This window comes from Aethalodelphis obliquidens, unplaced genomic scaffold, assembly GCF_003676395.1.
Source record: "Aethalodelphis obliquidens isolate GAN/ISIS:26980383/991018 unplaced genomic scaffold, ASM367639v1 scaffold11, whole genome shotgun sequence".
Taxonomy (NCBI): domain Eukaryota; kingdom Metazoa; phylum Chordata; class Mammalia; order Artiodactyla; family Delphinidae; genus Aethalodelphis; species Aethalodelphis obliquidens.
This window is the reverse complement of record NW_020837955.1, coordinates 24,923,093-24,938,660: the sequence shown is the minus strand read 5'-3', so window position 1 is coordinate 24,938,660 and position 15,568 is coordinate 24,923,093.

Below are 15,568 nucleotides of genomic sequence, written 5' to 3'. Positions count from 1 at the left end.
TAGGTGCCTCCTTATTTCCCAATCTCTGCTGCTTTTCAAAGTAAACGTTTTGTGGAATGGGGAGATTCTGAAATGTCTCATATCCAAGCACTTAATAAGCAACTGAACATTTGTAACATTCTGTGTTAACCAGATCTACCAGTGAAGATTTTTATATAGGAAATCTTGATTGCCCTGTGTGGGCGGGGCTCACTGAGTCATGTATTTAGTTTGATCCTGAGTAGGACTATGATTTTATGTCCAATTATCCATGACTGTTAAAGAATTATCCTGTTAAAATTATCCTGTTAAAGATTATCCTGTTAAAAAGAGGATAATCAAATTTCATGCTTCACTAGGTAAATCAATGGCTGTGGAAGTGCAGCTTATGTTCTTTTCAAATGTTGCCAAGAGCCTTGTACAATTCATTGGACATCTAAGTGGGCAGCTTTACCTCTGTCAAATTAATAATGTGCAAAATTTACCTGTACCCCAAATCCAGAGTACTCAACCCCATGACTAGCCAGATTTTGTAGCCGAACATCATATTCTCAATGTTCTTTCTTCTTTCTCTAGTTTAAGGCGCTTGACCCTAAATTTTTAATATACCACTAACAGTATGACTAAATATTGCATATGAAGGTCCAGACTCAATGAGCAGAGTTTTTTTGTTGTTATTTTAAAATATATTTTTTTGAGACAGCATTTTCTAAAACCTCTGGAGTTGCATGGATAAAAGTATCTGAAGGATGCATGGAAGAATTTTTTTTTTAGTTTGTTCCATGGCTCACCTGCCTCAGAATTACCTGATATAACTGTAAATACAACAACAAAAATAGCACCATATATAAGAAAATGAGAGAGAGAGAGAGAGAGAGAGAGAGAGAAGGGAAGAGAAGAGAAATATTTTAAACTCATAGTGAAACAAATATCACAGTCTCAGGAGAGGAATCTGCCCAGGAATCTGTCTTTGTAACATACATGTCTGATGAAACTGATACACATAGAACTATGAGAATTTCTGAGCAATTTAATCAATAAGTCAATAATTCGAATAATATGACAGCTTGAGAACTGTTTGAGATTTAAGGAAATCACTACTGGCATCGCTCCAGCAATAGATCTTACCATGCGTCATTGAAACTTCAAAGTTATGGAAATGACCCATTAGGAGGGACACTTAACCTTTTTATGTGTAATAGAAGCAGACGCTAATGATTAAGTAATATAGTGGGTAATGCAGACAGCAAGTGTCATATTGAATTAAGTGATGAATATCTAATAATAAACCAGAATTATCTACAAAGGGGGTGACATGATTTGAGACAGGCCTTAAAATCTGGTCATGATATTAAAGGATGTACAGAATAAGGCAGGATTTTCCATGGAAAGACAGACAATGTGTATAAATAGAGAGAGATGCTAATAATATGCTGTTTTGGGGTGATAAAGTAAGATGGGAATAAATAGACTAAAAATATGTGTCCTGTTTCCAAAAATACTCATGTCAGGAATACTTTCATATTGCATTGTAGTGTCCTATATCAACGCAAATCTCTGGATTTGGCTTACAGAGTACCCAGCGTGAAACAAAAATACTTGACCCACAGAGTCCCCTCCTTCATAGTGGATCAGTTCTACTCTGGGCTTTAGAGAAGTGGGAAACTGAGACAAAAGAAAACGAAGTCCTTGAGGCAGCAACAAAAACTCCACTAAGTACAGGACAAAGTGATAAAGCAGAACAGAGCTGAAAGCAGAGATTGATCTACCTCTGCTTATGTCTGGCTGGAAATCAGAAGGGGCACCTTTGTGGAAATATATATGTGAAGAACATCAATCCACAAAATCTAACATAGTAAAATGCCGTTGAAACGGGAACTGGAAAAGTCATTCATTTTGATAAACTCTAAAGTGCAGAATTATATTATTTCTCAGGATTTTGGTGCTAAATTCTAAATAGCTTGGAAAAACCTACACAAGATTAACACATTTTGTTTTTTTTCTACTTCATAAAATCAGAGAAATAAAGTTTTCACTCTTTCTTTTTCCATCTCCTAATTAGGTCAGTACCAAACATTCACAGAGTTCTGGAACCGTGGTCAGTGTTGAGATGGCTCTTGTGGCATTGACGTGTAGATACACATGTAGATTTATCTACTAAATAAATCACTTAGATTCTTAGCACAAGTGGAAGCATTTGTTACATGAGAGAAGTTTCTGGTTGCTATACCCTGCCTACGTCTTAGAGGAATGCCTCGTTTCAATCAGCGGTGAAAAAGTAGTACCAGACTTTATCCCAACTGTTGGTCTAATGGCCGAAGGAAGGCTGCAAACTGAGATAGAAGGCATAGTTCCAATATACAAGAAGCAGGTTCAAAAGCGAATCAGGAGACAAGGAGGCTGGAGGACCAATAAAGCAAAGGCTATGGTGATAACTGAGACAGGGTAGCCCTCATAAGGTTTGAAGAGGCCAAAGTCCCTGAAGTGCCTCCTTTCAGGATCCACCATCTCCAGACATGAAAAACTGTCATGAAGTTTCTCAATCCACAGCAGCTCCATGATGTGTGTGTTGTGATTGGGATTTTTTTCATCAATCCATTTTGTTTTGCTTGTCTCCATTTTAGATGACACATTTTCTCATTCACTGAAGGTCCTCCGAACGTGTCTAGGATGTGGAGTAGGAGAAGGGCTCTGTAGCTTCTAATTCTCTAGATTGAATTAGAACTCTTAGGTGAATTTTTCAAATGAGTATCTCCCTCGAATCATTTCACTTTCTTGAAATGTAATTTCACTCTCCAATTAGCATTTACCCCTGATTGTACTTAAATGTTTCATAAAGGTGTTCAGTAAGCATTACCTCAGCTTTTCCCACCTCTTGTTAGTTTCTCCTCTTTTTATTATGAACCAGTGCCCTGACTAATCAGACCCTTCAGAATGAGTTTACTAAAGGTTATATTTTCTAAGGAACATGTACATAATGTATTTAGCGTTACTGTCAAGCTGTTATTATTGTTCGCAATTAACTAAATGTCCAGGTTTCATTTCCACCCTCTTCAAACACATACTCAGTAGTGCTCTCTCCATCCTCAAACCTGTTTTCAGAGCTTACATTCACTAGACAGAAACCATAACTGTATCTCTTCTCCTGCAGGGCAACTCTATTGATGCTTATTCTTTCATTATTTTTTAAGTCCTCACAATTTGCTTAGAATTATGCTGAGTGCTACAGAGTGTGCATATACATATACATATACATATATATATATATATATATATATATATATACTGATTAACCACATAAGAATGCTGCCCTCAACAAATATGCAAGCTAGTAGGAAGCAAGGGAGACCAGTAGTTTTGGATCATTGACTGCTTAGCAGGCAAGATTATTGATATACATTATGTAAAATTCCACAGTGAAGTAACTGTAATGATGAGAGTGAGGTTCAGAGAAGTTACATGATTTTTCAATATCACAGGCTTATTACTCATAGAGCTAATTGTGATTCAGGTCTGCTTGACTCCAACTTATTTTTCAACAATATCATATGTTTACAAATAAATATAATACAAGGCAAAAAAGTAATCACTTATAGGAGTTGGGAAAAGGTCATAAAAGAAATCATCCAAACATCGTCTGTGTTCAAATTTGTATAGCCAATACCTGGCATGGAAGCTGGCATAAAGCTGGGAATTGATAGATATTTGTTGAGTGAATGTCTCTGCTTAATGTGACAGAAGGAGAAAGGAATGTTTATTAAAGCCTTATGAAGGAAGTGGAATTTGAGCTTAGTTTTAAAGAATGGGCGAACACAAATCAGGAACTGAGAGAATAGAAGGGATTTCATGGAATATGGACCAAAATGAATAAAAGGCATTGAGATGTGAAACCTTAGATTGAGTCTAAAGAACAGTGAATAATCGAGTCTGAGTGAATCAAAGGTGTACAAAGGGGTGGTGTAAACAAAACACTTGCATTTCAGGGAAGCAAATCTGATCATGGAGTAGCAGGCATTTGTCTATATGTGCACAAATAAGGAAGTAAATATTTTGTGGACAAAAATATATTACTCCAAATGAAATTATTCTCTCCACAAGAGCCTTGGGAATTTCTTGGTGGAAGTAGAGGTTTCACCTGAACTGAATTGGAAAGTATAACATTTCTCTGAAGGCTTGTACTTTTTCTTCAAAAACACGAGGGGATTTTGTGTTGTGTTTTGTCATGTATGAATATATGAACATCTGACTAATAGATTCATGTATGCTTTAACATAATAACATTCTCAGAGCACTATTAAATCATATTTATCCAGCAAGATTGATCATATTTATCCTGTGTCTTAAAGTATTCTGTGGCAAACTACTGCACAGCACAATTGCACCAATCTGAGTACAATCTTACTGGGTATTTAATTGTTACTATAATGTAAATGGAGAGGAAAAAAGTAATATAAATAATAAAACAATTAAGACATTTATTTTGAAATTTTAGAGAAATTTAAGTTCCTATCAAGAATATAGGGCGTTTTTTGAAATCGTTTTGTGAATACACAAAATCAGGACTGGAAACACCAAGCTTAAGAAAACGTTTTGCGTGGTGTTCCCTGCTCCAGGAAATCCAGTTTTAAGGGCAAGACTCAGGGCAGCATCATACAAACCACAAAGCAAAAATGTTATCAGTTGGTCACTGGGGCATAAATATTTTCCGCCAGAATGACACCTTTCTTGGGTGTTTATTTTCTCCACATACCTCAGTTACTCTAACTTATAGATTTCTCTCTGTATTATTTTCTTATTACCACTGTAACAAATGGCCACAAAGTTGCGCTTTAAAACAACATAAATGTATGATCTTACGGTTCTAGAGGTCAGGAAGTCTTATGGATCTTGCAGGTTAAAACCAAGGTGTCAGGAGGGATGTGTTCTGTCCGGATGCTCAAGGGAGCCTTGTCCTTTCCAGCTTTTAGGGGAGGCCCACATTCCTTGGCTCCTGGCCTCATCACTCAGACCTCTGATTCCATTGTCACATCTCCTCTGACTCTAATCCTCTTGCCTCCTTTTTATAAAGAACTTTGTCTTTACATTTGCTCTGTCTGGATAATCCAGGGTAATCCCCTCATCAAAATCCTTAACTTAATCACATCTGCAAAGTCTCTTTTCCAAGCACATTTATCAATCACTTAGTTTGTGATACACACTGCTGAAAATACAACAAAGAAGATTCTGCCCTACCCTAAAGGAACATGAAAGAACACTCAATCTTATAGAGAAAAAAAAAAATGACAAAATGATAGACCGTGTCTGTGGCAACAAAAGAAGAGGACTGGCATAATTTGTGTGAGTTTAGAATAGGGAGCAAACATCTCATCATCTCATAAAATGCTTTCAGTCAGTCTGTCTGCCTGTCTGTCTCAATATATACATATATCCCTCACATAGACAAGGCCACTATTTTCTCTCCAGCCTTTCTTGTTATTGAAGCAGAAAAGCTAAATAAATCATCCCAGATCATAAAACTAAATGATGAAACAGGATTAAAATCTCATTACCTGATCACTAATTTTTCCATCTTCCCTCTGAAAAAGGTGTTTAAAAAAAACAAGAAAGAATACAATAAGCAGACAAATGCTAATGCTTAGATCTCTTAGAATATAGCAATGCACAAATTATGCTAACCCACATCCAATTATAAATTTAAAGCTGACTGAGTTCAGTACTTGAGTTATGAATCAGACAGCTCTGTTAATGTAGAGACAATTTAAAACTTAAAAATAAATGTTACTGTCCCTTAAGTAATCCTCTTCCCTTTTTTCCTCTATATTATCTTACACTGCAGCCAGAAGGAGCATTTAAATATTCCACAAACATATCAGTATATTTCTACACAGAGAATGATGTAACTCAGGCCCTGGTGTCCCCACATAAGTCTAGCTCTGGATGCCTTGTGCAGCTTTTATTCATATTTTAATGGTTTTTCATTTGATTGATCATTCGATCCTTTACACAACAAATACGTAAGAGAAATTAGGTACATATAATGTATTGTAAACACAAAAAAGTTATGTATAGTGAAGTGGAACATGTTGCTATGTGAGCATGAAGGAAGATAAATGTGGCTTGACAGCATACATCCACAATCTCTGTACCTTGACCTCTGCTTTTTTCATTTTTACTGAACTTGTCTGTCACTGGAAATAATAATGACTTTACCTACTGGTCTTTACTGCTCTGTTGTCAATGGCTAATCTTTAAATGGAGTGGTGAAAGATACATGGTGCTACAATCATCTTCTGGTGTTTACTCTTTTAGAATTTTTAATATTTTCTAGAGAGGCTGAAAATGAACATTTAGGGAAAAATCACACCTATAAGGTTGTGGTGGAAGTTAAATAAGACAAGGTATGCAGAGCGCCCAGCCAAGGATGAATAAAAACAATCGTGAGACTGCTTGTGAGGGAGCAAAATAAGTAGCTAACGAGTGAGCCTGCCCAGTGGTCCTACCGTCCCATCTCAATTACTTGTAGCTCCTCGACATGTTGGAGACCCTAGAGCATAGGCATTAAACCTTGTGAAGTCAGACTGCCTGGACTTGAATCCCAACTCCACTACTTACTACCTGTGTAATCATCAACACATTATTTAACTTTCCTAAGCCTCAGGTTTCTTACAGGCTAACTGGGTTATAATAATTACTCCTAGTTCATGGGACTTCTGTGAATATTTTAAGAGAGAGAGAGAGAGACAGAGAGAGAGAGAGAGACAGAGAGAGAGAGAGAGACAGACAGACAGACAGACAGAGAGAGATCATGTGTAAAGTATTCTGAATAGTGAATGGTACATAAAAAGGACTTAGAAAATTTGGAGGAGTATTACCAGGTCAGTGACTTGCAGAAGTGTCTGAATATATCTCTCCAGGAAACCAAGGGTCAACTATTCATGTAGTAAATGCTGGCATGGTGACAACAGGCTCCAGATTTCATGATGTCCAGTATCTATAATTGGTTTTATACTAAACTATTGTCCATCCTGCAGTGTCTTTCAAAATATGCAGAAATTAAACATAAACAGCACAGATGCTGCTACACTACTTGTTAGCTCATGACAACCAAGATCGATAAATCCCAAAACCATTTCTGAGTTCTGGAGAGTCCTTAGAATACTTCTCAACACAAATCTGGATGACGACTGTATTAGTTTACGGTTACTGCTCTAACAAATCACCATAAGATTGTTGGCTTAAAATAACAAATGTTTTCTCTTACAGTTCTGTAGACAAGAAGTTCAAATTTTATGGGGCTAAAATCAAGGTGTCAGCAGAGTTGATACCTCTGGTGGCTCCAAAGGAGAGTTTGTTCCTTGCCTCTTGCAGCTTCTATTGGCTACTGACATCCCTTGGCTGTGGCCCCATCACTCCAACATCTTGCTTCCGTTGTCCTGTCTCCTACTTCCTCTTCTGTAGTCAAATCTCCCACTATCCCTGCTTTAAGGATACCTGTGATCATATTTAGTTCTCACACAGCTAATCTAAGATAATCTCTCAGTCTCAAAACCCTTAGTTTAATCCCACCTGCAAAGTCTCTTTTGCCATATAAGGTAACACTGGACCAGGTTCCAGAAAGTAGAATCTGGATATCTCTGGGAACTATCATTAAGCCTACCAACATCATAATTAATTGATAAGAACCAGCATATGAGACTCAGAAGTAATGGACTTGATAAAGTCAAGATGACAAATTTGGGTAGAAAGAGAACAAAGAATGTCTGATATCCCCTGTAGCATCTGCTACAGCTACTCTCTGTTGTGAACACTCATCTTTATTATCCCAGCAAGATGATTTGTAAGCACATAAGGTTAGTTCATTTTCAAAATTTGTCAATGTAAAAGCTCAAATAATAAAGAGCTTATATTCATACATTCATTTATATTCATACAGGTGCTGAAGTAAACCTGACAGGAGAATTTATCTTTACAACTGGGTGGTGGAAGAAAGAATGCAGAGAGTGAGAGGTGGCATTTTCCTTTAATATATGGAGAAATGTTACCCCATTTCTTCAACCATTTATGGGGAGATTAATAAACACTTAATACAATAATTATAGAATAAATAATCATATTGTATTTTAGGTAAGTTGATTTGGGGGCATAGCCTTTGGGTAAGACATTTAATTTAAAAACAAGGAGAAGAGAAAATACTATCTTGTGTTTACTCTAAATTAAAAATTGAATATTTAGGTGTGAAATTAATGTATAAGTGATGGAAAGGTCTATGATACTCTGTCCTAATTAAACCTGGAAGAAAGAATACTGGGTGACTTCTTGATAATGACTCTCTCCAGTTTGCATTCATTATTTCCAGCACTTCCAACTCAACCATGTGATCTGAACCAAGCCAACAAGGGGAACATTTGCCAGATACTCACCAATAGTTCTTCGAATAGTTGAAAAGGGTAGGCTTGTTGTAACTTACATCTATAGAGTTATTTTTTCTTTATTAATAATTTAAAATATCTGTCCATCTCAGAATGGTCCCCTAATCCATAGCATTGAAGACCTAGAAGAAGTTACTGTTTTGATGCTGAACCTACAACAGTTAATTGGACCACAAGTAAGCACTAAGTTCAGGTTGAGTCAATCACATTCTCTCATATAATGATTGGGAAATTCTATGAGATTTTGATAGAGCAAGTCTTTGCACAGGTCTGGACATGACTAGACATGTCTGGGCTGGCAATATGTACATTTCATAATTTAGAGGTAGTTGAGAGTTAGTCTGGAAAGGATGAAAGAGGAGGGGGATAGGCGTGGATGATTTCCAAAAAGCTGTGGTATATTTTCTGGGGGTAATTAACAGAGGCCTTTCTGGAAAGTAGACATAGAAAATAAAGATAATCTAGCAAAGTTCCTTAGAAATCCATCTTCTTGCTGTGGCAACATAAAAAGATGTGACATTTGGGCCAATAGCTAGGGCTTGGTCAAAGCTAACCACCTATCCATACTGAATCTTAATCCATTATTTTTCTGTAGATTTGAAAACATCTCTCCCAGTTCATCTGCTATAAAGCATACTCACTGAATAGTTTTCCTACCATAAGAGTTCCTATTGCCCTGAGCATATGTGTTCTATCCTTCCATTTTTGTGCCAACAATAGTTATACCAGACTGAAATCTAAATGGTAAGGATTTGAGCTAAACCCTGTTTTGAGGGAAAAAGCTAAAATTCATTAGGCCATGCAGGAATTTAATACAATCCTATGGACCCCACAATATGCATTAGCAATGGTCAACATAACTTTTTTTTAATTTTTATTTTTTTTCAACATAACTTTTAATAGCATTTTTGGCACATAATTTTGCAATTCCTTCGATCTGAGTTAGTGGAGAATTATCTGAGACAATCTACGATATATGAAAGTACAACCATTACATCGATGTAGAGCCACCCAATGGACCCTGAATGCTTTATTTATTTACTTTTAATTTGTAATTCAATCTAAAATGATCATATAAGTCCCTGAGTAGGAGTTGATATTCTTCCATAGAGATAATGAGTAAGAGAGCAAGCTTGGGATATTGAACAACTTTTTCCTTCCCTCTCACCATGGTGTCTCTACCATCATCCCACCATATGTATCTTGTTAGTTCCTTGATGACCTGAGCTTCCAGAATGCCATATTCTGCCCTTCTGTTTATCATGCAGACTCCCTAGTACATGAAACACGTCAAGGAGATTCTAATGACCTCAGTAGGTCCCATTCAGTACCTAAATGTCACAATAAAGATAGCCATGAAATATAATATTGATAATGCAAGTGCATTTTTGAGAGTAATGGCCATGTAGGAAAATTGAGACGTCCCACAATGAGCATTTGGAAGATATCACCTGACCATAAACAAACCCTTCAAATACACCAAAGCACTAAGCCAAATATCAAAACTAATAAAATGCTCGTAAAAGAATGTATATTATCCAGGGAAAACAGGTAAATGAGGCAAGAGAACAAGCAGGAGATCTACAGAGGACCTTTACGTTATCGGGGTAGGTTGGGGAAGCACAACCTCATATACTTTCTGACTCAAAGTGGCTACAACATCTGAATGACATGACTGAACAGTGTAGCGTCATTTGTTATTTGTGTCTGCCCAAAATTCATCTTCATTTCTTATGACATTATCTTTCTGATTTTACTTGGTAAACAAACCATGTTATTAAGGTAGGTAGGCATTAGCTAAAGGGATTACATGTAGTTCAGATATGTCTAATCAGAATAACACTGTTGTGATGAATTGGGAGATTGGGATTGACATGTATACACTGATGTGTATAAAATGGATGACTAATAAGAAAAAATAAATAAATAAATAATAAACATTAAAAAAGAAAGCATATCACATTGTACTGGCCATGATATGTAAGTAGAATCAGACCAACCAGAGAAAATGATACTTAGTTCTATACCTCCTGTTGAAAACTTTGGGAAGGGAACATATTTTTCTGATAGACTCAGAAATTAGCAAGGTACAAACCTGTGGCTCTAAGAGGGTAATATGACGGGGGAGCCTGTTTAAGAATGGAGTCAGCACACACACGTACACATCAGTGCACACACACACACGCACGTGCAGGTCCAAAAGATGAAGAGAGGCCAATTACTAATAAAGCTGCTGAGCCCCTATTCAGTTCCCCTACATTATTAATATATGGGAGCAAATAAATAATTATTTTTGCTTAAAATTAGTTTGGGTTACATTTCTATCACTGACATTCCTTAGTATAGTCATTATATATACAAATTCTTAAGCATGTGACTTGCTTAGGAAAATATCTCAATGAATGGGTATGGGAACAAGGTCATAATAGGGTATTAGGGAAAGCTAACGTAAGGCTATGTTACCAAGTTTACCATTACTATGGACCATTGGTCATCAGTGCTGCTAGGAATATTTCCAGTGTTGCTAATCCAAACAATGGAATAGGACACTAGCTACTGGCCATACACCCAACATACAATCATAGGGTAAACACAGGATAATTACTATTGAATCTCTTTTTCAAAACTGTGAAAACAGGAGAAACACAGCAGTCAATGGTTCAAAGCAATTCTGAATTTATTAGGTCTGGTCCTTCAAGGGAGCAAAAACACAGAGCCAGGCCTTATTTTAGCCATGATTGTCCTTGAGTATCTTTTATATGGTAGATTTATGTAATTTTCACAATCAACATTTGTGTTTTCACCTATTTTCAACTTCTCCTCATCATGAGTGATTATAATTATAATGAGACACAAATTTCTTCTCTATCAATTTCATGAGATTAGTACTGAATATAAGAGGAGTCAGTACATAAATGGGAAAGCCTTGGAAACTCTCCTGCTTCCACCTTGCAGCAGTGAATGTACTGTCTATTCCATGTGGGTAGTCTTAGTTTTTCAGATATAACAGGAATCAGTAATTAATGAATGAAAGAGAATCCATGAAACGAATTTTCCTTGGTGCAATGGAACAAGAGCTAGGACAATGATACTAACTCCAATCAATTGCTAATACCTGCCTAGAACATTATTTTACATGAGTTTCTGAGGTCATGCTGTGAAGAATAACTCCATCTTTCATCAAAGGATAAGAGAATGCAAAGGATTAGCAGACATGCCTTTTACTTGCCTTCCTGAAAAAGGGCTGAGAGGGATACAGTCTCAGGGATAAAAGGGGGAAGAAATTTTTTAATGGGCCTCATTCTGAATTTGTCAAGAGTAGCTGCAGTGTTATTATTCTCCTATAATCCCAGACAGTATTTACAGATTGGATATGCATGAGTTCCTACAGGCATCTTACATCCTGGCACTGGAGAAGCTCCAAGGCAAGAAGGGAGAAATATATGGTGCAAGGCCTGAAGCAAGGTATACCAGGCTGCACCATCAGAAAGCTTGTCACAAGAGTGGTCACCATAGCTGTGGAGATGACAAAGTCATAGACAATAGGAGTTCAATCAAGATATTCCCCTGCCCACAGTTTATGACATTATACTCTATAATAGCCTGTGCTGGTGAATCAACAAATTCCATAGGGTTTTACCAATATTAGGGAGTAGCCCTTCTGCTATGACAGTTTAGAAACATATCTAACCATTTATTACAAATACAGATTTAATCTTTGAGCAGTAATCATGCCATTCAAGCTTAGGGTACAGCTGCTCTCTAGAGGAGAGCCAATGAAATAAAAATTAACAGTGCAACATACTAACAAAATAGGGAAATCCCAGCATTCTTCTTAAAAATGATAAAAGCCTGCCTCATGTTTATTCTTACCTTCTGCAAAAATTGGTGTTTTCCATAAGTTTTAGAGAATAAAACCAACAGACGTGAAGCAGAAAAAAATGATGGATGTTAAGAAATTAAGGTGCCTCATAATGGGTTATAAAATTGTACCTCTTTGTTGCCCATGCACTATTAATGAGCTTGCGACATTTTAGACCACTTTAATTTATGATGAAACAGTTTTAGTTCATTCAGCAAGAGCAGATATAATTTTCTTATCTATCATTAGAATAGTTTAATACCTTCATTAATTCGCACATCATAAAGCAGAGAGTGATTTTTATATCTACTCCAATCATTCATCGTTCCTGTTCCAGAAAAGAAAGCACTGTTTTCTGCTGATTCCAAAGGCAGACTTAAGTCTAGTATCTTCATGATCCATCACAATTAGAGTGGGAAGATAACGAGACAGGGCTTCTGTTGCCACTATTGCTGTATAACCATGATTAGGGATGCTGTTAGGTTTTGGAACTAATGAGAAGCACACATTGCTGATTTCAACTGTTACACATCCAGCATTGCAATGTTGACTCTTGGGAGCGAGGAGCTCGTTTTGCTACCAAATCCATGGGAGATCTATGGGGGGGCTCCCTTCATCCCTTACCACTTTTCTCAGTGGCACAACCTTTCATGAGCAAAGGACGTGGGCTGGGTATGAAAGTCAGAGCTCAGACAGAGCTGAGGACATCTGACTCATTGTTCCCAGAGGAAGCCTGACTATTACCTTACTCCTTTCTACTGAGTATCTCCTCGAAAGGCTCTCTCTTTCCCCTATACAGAGTGCCTTTACTTTGTATTCAAAATGTATTGGAAAGAGGGAAGAGGCATTTATAACACTGTAATAATAAATGCTTCAGTCTCTAGGTGATACAGGCCCCAGTGAAACTTAAAAATTTTGGTGAGTTTCTAAACTGGCTGTGATATGAAGAAGAGCACGTACTATAAAGAAAAAGCCACTGATGAACTGGGAGACTGGCTACTGTCCATAATTTAAAAACAGACAGGTTCAAAAGATTCTGTGCCAAGAGAAAGCTTGATGATTTAGTCTCATCAACAATTTTGGGAATGATGGATTCTAGCTGTCTCATGAAATAATATGGGACAGAATACCAAGAATGTAAGATTAAGAGTTTAATAATGAGGAAAGGGGATAAATAATCAAAGGAGTAAATATAACCTATGATATGAATGGAAACTGTACAGCACTCCCATCTTCTACCCTAAGACATCAATCTACCAAAAAACTCTTTCATGCAAAGTACTAAGAAAATCTCAAAACCTTCTGCAACAAAACCTCTGAGCAAACATTCCCAACCTTTCAAAAAGAATTCTACGTGCAATATCTGATCTATAACTGTACACAGTTTTGTCTCACCCTCTGAGCCTCAATATAATGTGTCAGTATAGAGGCAACATTAAAAGTGAGTTTTAAAACAACTTGCATTTTCGTAAGCTACCTGAAACGTTCCCTTTCACCATTTTAGAATATCTAGTATCTATTTGTCACTTTGCCATGTATTACCATGTACATATGATATTTTATAGTTTACAAAATTCTTTCATACATATCACCTTTTTTGATCCTTACAACAACTATATGAGGTAAAACAAGGTAAGTATCAATATTACTAATCTAAGATTTAAAAATTTTAAAAAGTAAAAACAAAGAAACCAATAAACAAAAGAATAAACAAAGCAGCTACTTCTTTGGTATGCATATTCCAAGACTGATTATTTTAAAAAAAGACCAGTTGCCAAAATGAAGTTTAAGAATAAATTATTATTAAAATTATTATTAAGGTCTATTCCAAGAAGAGCATCTAAGACTTCTTTGGCTACAGCTAGAAAGGGTCTTCCTAGTTTTCCTGAGGTCTTACATGGATCGTATTTGTAACTAAGAACTACTCTAACCCAGCAATTCTACCTCCACATAAACAATATCTCAAGATGCCAAGATTAGAGAAAGCCAGAAAATTACACAATAATATTTTGTGGAAAACAATGCTTTTCTCACTCTCCGGGGCATTTTTTTAATATACTGAAACAGGATATTTATTCTTCTGGACATCTATGTGACTGGCTATAAATATTATGCACAGGTAACTACTCTGCTGAAACAAAAACAAAATCACAGAGCTAATCCAGCACCAGTGACTTGTTTATGAACAAGGTAGAATTCAAAACTTTAAAAGCAAATTATAATTTTTTCAAATTACTTGAAAACTACCCCATAACACAGGGTGAAGTATCCTATGATAGTTAATAGTTCACATTCTGGAACCAGACTGCCTGGTTTCACATTTTGCTTCCTTGCCCATGGCTGAGCACTGTGTGAGCAGGTCACTTAAATTCTCAGTGCCCCAATTTCCTCCTTTTTTTTTTTTTGTTTGCTTTTTGAAATATGTTAAGAGAATCTATATCACTGGACTATTATGAGGACTAAATAAGTTAGTATGTATAAAATACAGAGACTAGCCACTGACACATAGTAAGTGCTACTTAAGCATCTGATATTATTATTCACCTGATTTTTACTCACTTTACTCTTTCTAAGCCTAACCCAGTATCCATGTTAACTCTCATCATTCATCATCATCTTCCTTATAGATAATGACCCGGCTGTCTTTTCTAATGGAATATTTAGATTTGGAATATTGTTTTGATTTTACAGAAAATGGTTGTGTTCTTATCTGAGAGATGCTCAGATGAGAGATTTGTTTCCCCAGATGGAACTGGTCACATCCTTGCTCAGTACAGACTTTGAGGGAATTAATCAGTTTGCTTTTCCTTAGGAGAAGATATAGCAATAAATCTGATGCTTCATTTATATATCTTGTACCCAGAAAATAATTACCTTCTCTCTTCAATATTACACTACCCAGTCCTTCAAATAAAGTCATTGGAAGTGACAATTTACCTTGAATATGAAAATTAACAAGCTTATATGAAACCACAGCAGATTTATTTTCCTGTGATGTACTGTATATAAATTAGAATTTCTCATCTGTTGCTCCACTCCATACACCCCCAGTGTAGTTACATATGATTAAATTTATCTTTATGTCCCTTAACTTTCAGATGTTCCTACATACTGGCTTTTCCCTGTTTGGTCTCTTGAAGATCTTTTCTCTGGAAAACAATAATGTTAGTTCAGGAAATCTTTTGATAATGAGCCTAGAAATTAGGTCTGGAAAATTTATAATCATATGCTATGCTCAACTACTCTAAAACTTCATAAATTTACAGTGTAATTAAGTAAGTTTAAGCATAATAGAAGT